This window comes from Myzus persicae, unplaced genomic scaffold, assembly GCF_001856785.1.
Source record: "Myzus persicae strain clone G006 unplaced genomic scaffold, MPER_G0061.0, whole genome shotgun sequence".
Taxonomy (NCBI): domain Eukaryota; kingdom Metazoa; phylum Arthropoda; class Insecta; order Hemiptera; family Aphididae; genus Myzus; species Myzus persicae.
Window position 1 is genome coordinate 443,101 of NW_019101569.1, and position 9,658 is coordinate 452,758.

Consider the following 9,658-nt stretch of genomic DNA (forward strand, 5'->3'; position numbering starts at 1 on the left):
ACATTATACATTATACACATTACACTATATCTACAAGTACTGAAATACGTAATTTTGCATTGAAAACATTTATTTGATTTTTTGTTTTTATTTGTGTAATAATTTGTGAAAAAAATATAAATATCTATAACATTTGTACAAACTAAATATTTCAACTATAATATAATAGTTCAAAATATATTTAAGCAAATAAAAAAACTTATTTGAAGCATTATTTTACTTACTTTAATTTAGGATTTCCACATAAAGTTTTTCGAGCAGTGGAAATTCAAAAAATGATAAGTGTCACATTGCACTGCAGAATTCTTTAATATCTATGATTGCACATTATGTTATTCAATAGGATTATAAAATATCGATTGAGCATGAAATGAACCTCGAAAATTTAATATCATTAGTCCAAGAACGTCTCTTTATGATTACAAATTTACAAAAACAAAAATTGTAGCAACAGAAACATACAGGAACAATTATGGACAGAAACAACGGATATTCTGAAAATACCCGGTCTTTATATTTTTATTATAATATTATGTTATTATTTCATTTATTTTATTTTTTATTTTCTATTCTATATAAATCACGATAGTAATAATAATAAAGTAGGTACTTAAGATAGTTATTAATTGATTAATTCTTTATTACTTAATAATTTTATTATACAGTGTATTTATTTTGCCAGGGTACAGAACCTTTATTTGAATTAAAATATTTTGTAAATTTATTTCGAAGTGATATTGCTGCTGTGGAAGATCTATTATTAGAACATCTAATTCTACTGAAATCTTTTCTCTGAATAGTGTCGAGCACGAAATTAATAATTAATTTTGAGTGCATTGGTTAGGTATATTTTAAGCTATTCGAGAATATTTAAAATTTAAAATTTCCTTATTTAATTTCCGATAGATATTCAATAATCAGCAGAGCGACTTTCCCAGCTTTATAAAATAATTTGATGTTTGATGTACGACGGCGTCACTTCAATTCGCGATTCGACCAAAAGCAGACGGCCTATTAATATTCATATATTACTTAACATATGTATATAAACTAAAAATAAAAATAGTTAAATTTTGAGGGACATAAGAACTCCCGTGTACTGCACTACTGTAGTATGACTAGTATGTACAACACTATTTATATCTATTTAATTGTATAAATATGTTATTATTCTGCGACCTGGATATTACGCCGTCGTCGTTTGTGCTATAAGCGTATTTTTTAGTGTTGCGCGATCGTGACAAAAAATATGCCCCTACTTCACCCGGGTAGCAAATTGTCTGTGACAATACATTTTAATTTTGAGACTAAAAAGTAAAATATGTAAGCCCCAAAAGAATAGGTAATCAAACTTACGTACCTATACATCATCGACTCTTCGGGTAATATATAGCTGCAAGGCCATATCTTGAGCGCAGACACCATATCGAGGAACTTCTTTCTTCATCTAAACCCGGGCTGAAAAAATCGAGATTTTTTTTAAAAATTACTCGAGTAGAATGAAATATGTGAGCAAATGTTTATTGTTGCCTTACACATTTCTCTTTTGTTCAATGAAATTATTAGAATTGTGAATCGTCTCCGACCGCGAGTGACGACGATCGGCTTTTGCCATAGATGATAGATATTATAATATAATATGTTGTTATCAGTTTTCGAGTTTTTGAATTCTTTGTATGAGACGATTCATTTTTTATTTCAGAGTCCGAAACATAATATTATTCGGAGTGTTTAAATCTATACAATTCAGATACATTACTGTCGCGAGTCAATTTTTTTGTCCGGCATCTCACAATATTGTTTTTAGTCTTATCGGTTAAATAATAGTGTGGAGTATTTGCTAAAAAATTGTGTGATTATATTATACTACTACACTACAGTGTAATACATAATGTAATATAATATATACAGCAGTGTAGGTACCTAACTAAGGCTCTCACATGAAGGTAAGTGACGGGGGAAAAATCTTGTGACCAAGGTTCGGGACTTATAGCCATTGCATACTTTTTTTATATATTGTAAAATGTAGCAGAGTGTGAAATAAATTCATACCAAATCTAAAATTTGAATGTGCATATTTTGCATAGTTCATACACTTTGCCGGAAACCGCTTATTTTTACGTTATTGTGCTTAATTTGCATGTTATGGAAAAATTTGCGAAATTTCAACTTCACAAATTTCACCCTATCTAAAAAAGAAAATAGTAATGCAGCTTACTCGCAGTCTTATGTACCTATTTTCTATATACAACTCACAACGACTTATAATTGAAAGTGTTCCATCCGCCGTTGAAAAACGACTGTGTTTCAACTGTGCTACGTCGAAAACTATACCAAGTCCAACAATAATTTTAAAATCATCATTCAGCAATCTCAGTGATATGGAGTTTAGTTTGAAAGAATACAGCGCAGTAAAAAAACTAAATGCACACCACTAAACTGTTTTAGGTTTTTAAATGTAACGAGAAGTCTAGTAAATCATTTATTTATTTATTGAAACAGATTATTACTGAATACCAAGAGTTCTCATTGGCTGACTTGCAGTGTAGTCTGGCAATTGACAATAACAGGTATTGTATATAATTATTTCAAAATAATATATTATTTAATTAATTGTTTTAAATAATTTTCAGATATCTATTATCCGGAGCAGTTTTTTATGGACATGATCGTTACCTACGTAGCGTATGTAAGCCGTGTAAATAGATGAGAAGTGCACAAAGATTTGGCAAAAAAAATTTTAAGTGCCCCTAGTTCACCAAAAAAAAAACACATGTAATTTTATATGTGAAATAGTAAAAAAAAAGACATGTACATTGCCATATTGGTACAAAAGTCAAAATAATTATGTGAGGTACTATGCTATCCAAAAACTGGAATTTCATTATAAACACACAAATAGGTAGTTTCTTTTATCTCTAACTATTAAAACTTTATAAAGTCAAAAGTTATTTAATAAAGGTATGACACAAATGTATGCTAGTAAATTTGATCGTTTAAAACTCTATTAACCCTAATTTTGTTATTATTTCATATTTTTTATTAGTCGACAATGTAAAACAATGTGTTAATTAATCGTGTATTATCAATGACAACAAATAATTATCACTACTGGTTATCTTTTAGTATTTTCGTACAAATCGATGTGTCGCATGACTTTTTTTTTAGTTGGCGATTCGAGAGCGACAAGCGCAAAATTGATGCGATATCTCGATTCATATGAGAATTTTGCAAAAAATACGACTAAAGTGTTTATTTTTACATTCAATATAATATTCTAAAAATAACTTTAAAAAACCCAGATTTTGAAATTAGAAAAAAAATTCCAAAAAAATCTTCATTGTGGCATCACAGTGAGTATGTGTACTCTAATTACCTCACACACTTCAGAAACACCCTGTATAATACCCGATTTACGTTCTTTATAATAAGTAATTTTAATTAAAATTCATTAAAACAAAATAATCTATATGATTAGGTCATAGGTGAATGTGGAATAGTATATGAGAAAAGGAAACGAATTGATGACTGGAGAGGAAGATATTACGATCGTGACTATAATATGACTACATCGATCCGGTTATTGAATGTAGTGAGAACTGAGTTGGACACTGCTGAGTAGTTTTCTCATATATTTCGTATATTTATCGGTCACTACTCGTCTACTCCTTATTGTTATTGTTTTAACCAAAGATCAGGTTTACTTAATGTAATGCCTGAGCTAAGTGTTTATAATAGGTATATAGAACGGAATGGCATAACTTGATTGGGTACCTTCTGTATAAAAAATATTCTGTCTCTGCTACTATTACCATTCAAACTTATAATATAAATATATTGAAGGCAATTCACCCAACGTATGCTCACCCCATTTTTTTCGTTTAACTTCTTCATGCGCGACTTTTTAGATTTTAAAAAATAAACCTTATATACAGAATTTTAATTCTGTATTATAATATTCTTCTGTTGTATCTTCACTATCATCTTCATCTACAATCGCATCAACATTTCCCATATCTTTAATTGTTACTAATTTCCTTACTGACTGAATATTGTTATTTGAAGCTAAATTGATATAACTTGTAGAACTTGATAGTGTTATTTTATTGTTACTTTTATATTGAACCAATATCTAAATTGCACAAAATAAACATAAACACTATACCAAAACGGCAAAACATAACAAATATGAAAACAAAGTAAATAATTAAAAAATATCATAGTTCATATTGTAGTCAGTCATCTTAATCTTAATATTTATTTTCTATAGAAGTCTGACGTCTCCTCCAAGCACTCTGGCAAAACTGAAGTACCTATCACATTGTTTACAAATATATCTTTTTATTTCGGCAAATCTGTTACAAATCATAGCATCTGGTAGAAGGATTATTCTCGATCCCTCTTGAGAAGATCAATACATTCTTACACTTTTTATGTAGGTATGACATTGCTATGTTGATTGGAAAAAAACACTTTCAATTCTTTTATGAATAAGTTGAGATTTTCTTTTCCATTTCGAACAGCATATTGTTTGAGTTCTTATTAGTTCAAAAAGAGACTCGGTACATAATTGTATAAAAACAGAGTATGAAGTAGGTTCTTTTACATTTATATTAATCTGTTCATTGACAGTAAAAGTTGCAGTTTGTAAAACATTATCCCAGCCAGGAAACCATTTTGTATATTTTGTATTTTTTTTTCTTGACAGTTAACTATTATGTTTAGTATTGTTAACTTTTAGTAAGGCAGATTTTTTAAAGGTTAGGTTAGGTTATTATTTTATTTTAGTTTATTTTATTTTGAAATTCGATAGTACATAATAATATAATTTATTAAGATTTATGGGATTTCCAAAATCTCTTTACATTTATGAGAAAATAACAAATCTATGCTATATAAGATGTACGATAATAGTATATATACATTATACATACATAATAATATGATATTGGAGGTTTATCACAAGAGTAACTTGAATGAGAAGCCCCCCCCCCCCGACGACCCTTCATGGGAATATATAGTTTCGTCCATGTACGATACGATATTAGTTACATCAAATAAATGGTTTAGGACATCATTGGCGTTCAATTGGACGACGAGAAGAGAATTAAATCTGAGGTTCTTGTAAGGAATTTGTTTTTAGCTATGAGTTGTTTGGCGTGATAACTTCAGTTGTTGAGAATAGAATCAGAGGCGGTTAACAAATATGACTGTAAATCCTGAGTTATTCTGTGAAGCAGTTAGATGAAATGAGATATTCTCATATTTGAAGGGGGGGTGGTTTAAAGTGCAATAGGTACATTTATAACAGGTACCTCTATTCGCGGTGCATAATTAAATTTATGATATTTGATAAATACCGTGTGCGTACAATAGTAAACATAATATTATTATAATATGGCTTATTATGACTATACAGTAAAATGATAAATGTGTTTATGTGTACGTGTTCTAGGTTCGGCCTTTGGGATGAACCGCTGCTGCAAGTCGTGTCAATAATAGTATATCAATATGTTTATTATAATATAATTATTGTTTGTAAACATTTATCCATCGTTGAAACTCTACAAATGTTTATCCAATTATAATATACTAGATACATTCGTTTGGGAATTGTAAATACACTGGCGCATACCACGCCCCACGCGCGGCGATTCTTCATAACAATCATTGTCGCGATAAGTACATAAACATTTTTAAACATTTTCTACACTTACGTAATTTTAAGTCATAACAAAACTAATATTTTAGAAATAACATAATATTTTTATTTGTACCATTTTTAAGTTTTTTCTTATCTGAAAGACAATATATACATTTTAAATTTCACATTGAAAAATGTATGTTTCTTAAATCCGAGACTTGTAAAACGACATAATTTTTATAATCTATTAATAAAGAGTTAATTTATAATAATATGAATATTTTAGAAGTAGATTTACTTATTTACATCAAGTATGTGAATAGTTGTGTAAGTTTTAAAGTTTATTGACAGGAGGTGGGTGGAAGAGTAAGTTTATTTAATATTTATCAGGTGAAACCTAACACCATGAGTCACCCTGTATATATGGTGCAGCGTGTACATATATATAATATATTATGTACATAAATATATAATACATATTACATAATTTACACATACATGTCGTAAGCGTATACTCGACGTATAGTGAATTATTAATTTGCAACAAACTCAAAACTTTCAATTTACAGATGTCAACTTAAACATACTTTGTGAAAAGAATCTTTCAATAGGTTTTTTTTTTTTTATAAAATTTGAATTTATTATAAAACAACATTGTTGAAGAAAATAATTTGTTATCATATTTTAACGTTATTATTTTGAAGTTTCTACGATTTTAAATGGAGACATAATATAAATAATACACATATTAGATTCTGAGCAGAGCGTTGAATGTATTTAATTTTAAATTCTGACGAGGAAATATTTTTTCTAAGAATTTATACACACTAAAAACACTGAAAGTTAATTAAAATAAAAATTTTGAATCAGTAATTAATTATAGTACAAGTATACTTCAAGTTTAGATGAACGAATTATTGGTTAATATATAGCTCCTTAAGGGGTTGGTTGTAGTGAAACACCAACATGGCTGTCTCTGTATGCGTATTTCAGAAAAAAATGTATTCCGTACTGCCCGTATCCATAATTACGACTCTCAGTTGAAGTGAAGGGATGAAGTCATGAATACTGAATAGTTACAAATAAGAGAAATTAAATTTAAACATTTAAAACTTGTTTATCTTGATAGAAAATGAATATATTCAAAAAATACCTTGCCGATGCATAGGAAATATCCTTCTTTGTAGGAAATATATAATAGCTTAGGTCCATTTGACTTAAACTGAACCAGATAGTCGTAATCATTTAAATAACTTAAGTAACTATACCTATTTTAAGATAAATAATTGACATTGCATCAAAATCACCCACCATCGATGCGAAAAACTTAAGTCACTTCATTAGTCAAGCATTTTTTTGTTTAGTCTGGGTTCAAATATTTTGGCTTTTTAGTCACTTTTTCAAATTTTAAGTTTTAAATGTCGTATTATGTTTCTCGTATATGTTATCAGTTTTAAATGGAATATAATTATTTTGACCATAAGATAATATTGTTTATTTTAGTAAGGAAAATTTCATAATTTTTTTTTAATTCTTTCATGGCCGCATTAAATTTTAACAACACAAAATTGTTTTCAGGAATATTATGAATACACTTATTAGTTGGCGAATAACAAGATTCGTGAGGATAGGATGATTTTATAAAAAGTTGTAAAGTTATACTTTGCACTATAAATTTTAAATTTATAGTTATTATTATCTATATTTTAATTATGTGATACTGATAGCGTTTTTAGAAAAATGTATTGTAAAAAGTTATTATAATTGAAGAAGGACAAACGAAGTTGAATTAAAATCTATTTTTTTTTAAATTGTAATTATGTACTTCAATAGCTTTTAAAGCTAATCATATTATGTTATATATACATATATATTATAATTTGTAAACTTAAATTACATTCTCTAGGAAGAATATGAAATCAAAGTTTAAATTTTAAATTTCGTGTTGAAATTACTTTACTTGACCATATAATTAAAAACGTATACAGTCATACAATTATTTTTATCATTTATGATGACTGATGAGATATGATGACATAAAAATAATACAATCCCCAAAAATTGTACTAAAAAATGTTCGTAACGCTGAAATAAGATTTTTAAAATTAAAAAACTGGTTGACTTTTGTAACTTAAAAATTGTTATTAACTATACCTACCGACTTTTTTATCGTACCTATTGTAGAATGGCAACCCTTGATGAATAATAATAACTATTAATGATATTTCATAATATTATCTCGTTACCGCGATATCATCGTTAATAAGTAAATAATTTGATGCTAAGTGCTAATTTTGTATATTACAGTATTGAAATCATATTATATTTTAACTATACACGTAGTTATTAGTTGCACCCAATATTAATTTGCTGTGTGGGTAATATTACATTGTATTTAACTATGGAGAATTACTTATTCTCGGTAGTAAAAGAAAAAAGAAAGACAAGCGTAGGTAGGTAGACGGAAGCTGCGCGCTAGCCATATTGTGCTGTTGCAGACGTGCAGTGTATATATATATACAATAACAATGTGCGTGTTATTATTACGAAAATCATCATACAAACGACGTTGCCGTTATTCTCTATTTTCGTAACTAAATTAAAAAAAACCCCTTTAACCATTAGACACGGGGGACGACTACGATGAACGGCCAATTTCCTCGCAGTTTAGCCCCGAAGCGCCTGCGACACCGCCGTACCCGTGTGTATATACATGTATTTATTCCTTAATTATTGTTTTTCGTCCTTTGGCAGTGCAGTACAGTATATAGTAAGATTTAAGACTGAATCGTTGTCGTCGTTGTTTATTTTTTTCTCGCAAAACTCATTCGGTATCTTTTTTTTTATATATACAAGTATATTTAATTATTACACGGGCGGCGGCGCGATGACGATGAGACTCGGATATAATTATTTTTCCACGCGGGTTTTCGTCAGTGTTGAGCCCAGATGACGACAAAAAAAAATCCAAAAGTATCCAGATGAGACGGAGACATTTTCGTACACAATTACCTATCTGGCCATCAAGATGATTGATGGCGGACGGATGATTCACCAACCACGCTTACCCCGATTTTTCCGTTTAACAATGAATTCATTCAATTTCTGATTTTTACAGTTTTCAAGTATACCATGTAATAGAAACTGTTTTCTGAAATGCTTACTTTATTAATTGTACCATTTAAAGTGTGTCCTACGGCGATACCAACTTGATACCTATGACCACAAGAATCCGATGAGAATCATCCTATTTGTATATAATATAGGACAATTATAGGTTACGTGCATGTTTTATATTTTTGTAAAACCATTTTTAAGGACTATTTTCATGCATTGAAATAACGCAAAACAACTCTTTCGAAGTTTGATTTAATTCCATCAAAATGTTCATGAAAATAATTCACATAAAATAGGTAGGTTCTCATTTAAAAAATAATTAGTTTGCATCGCCACTCGAGACTCCTTAAACGGTATTGAAAATCTATATAATTAAAAAATCTGGCCTGGAGTATAATTATTAGTTATATTTAAAAGTTCTAACAATTAGACTACGTACATTATTAAAGTACAAATTGTAGGTGATTATGCTTGGTGAATCACTTTGTATAATATTATGATGTAACATACCTAAAACGGACTAGGATGTAGATTTGTTGATTATGTAGATGTATTATAACTATTATCATGGCTACGTTTTATCTAGATATTTTTAATTTTTTGTTTTAAATACACACAAAAAATCTTTTTTTGTTATTATGTGTTTTTATTATACAGTGTTGCTATAATAATATTATGTTTGAACAAACAATTTTAATGACCATTGCTTCATTTCCCGATCGAAAAAAAAACATAAATATTGTACCCACAATCCACAGCTTTTTTTTGTCAGTAATTCAAATAGATAACCAGTAAAGAAAAATTTTGAGATTGCATGCAGTTAAACAAAGTATCCATCAACCCTTTTTTTTATAAGTAAAAAAAAATATTTTCCACATTACACAACACCTGTCTCTT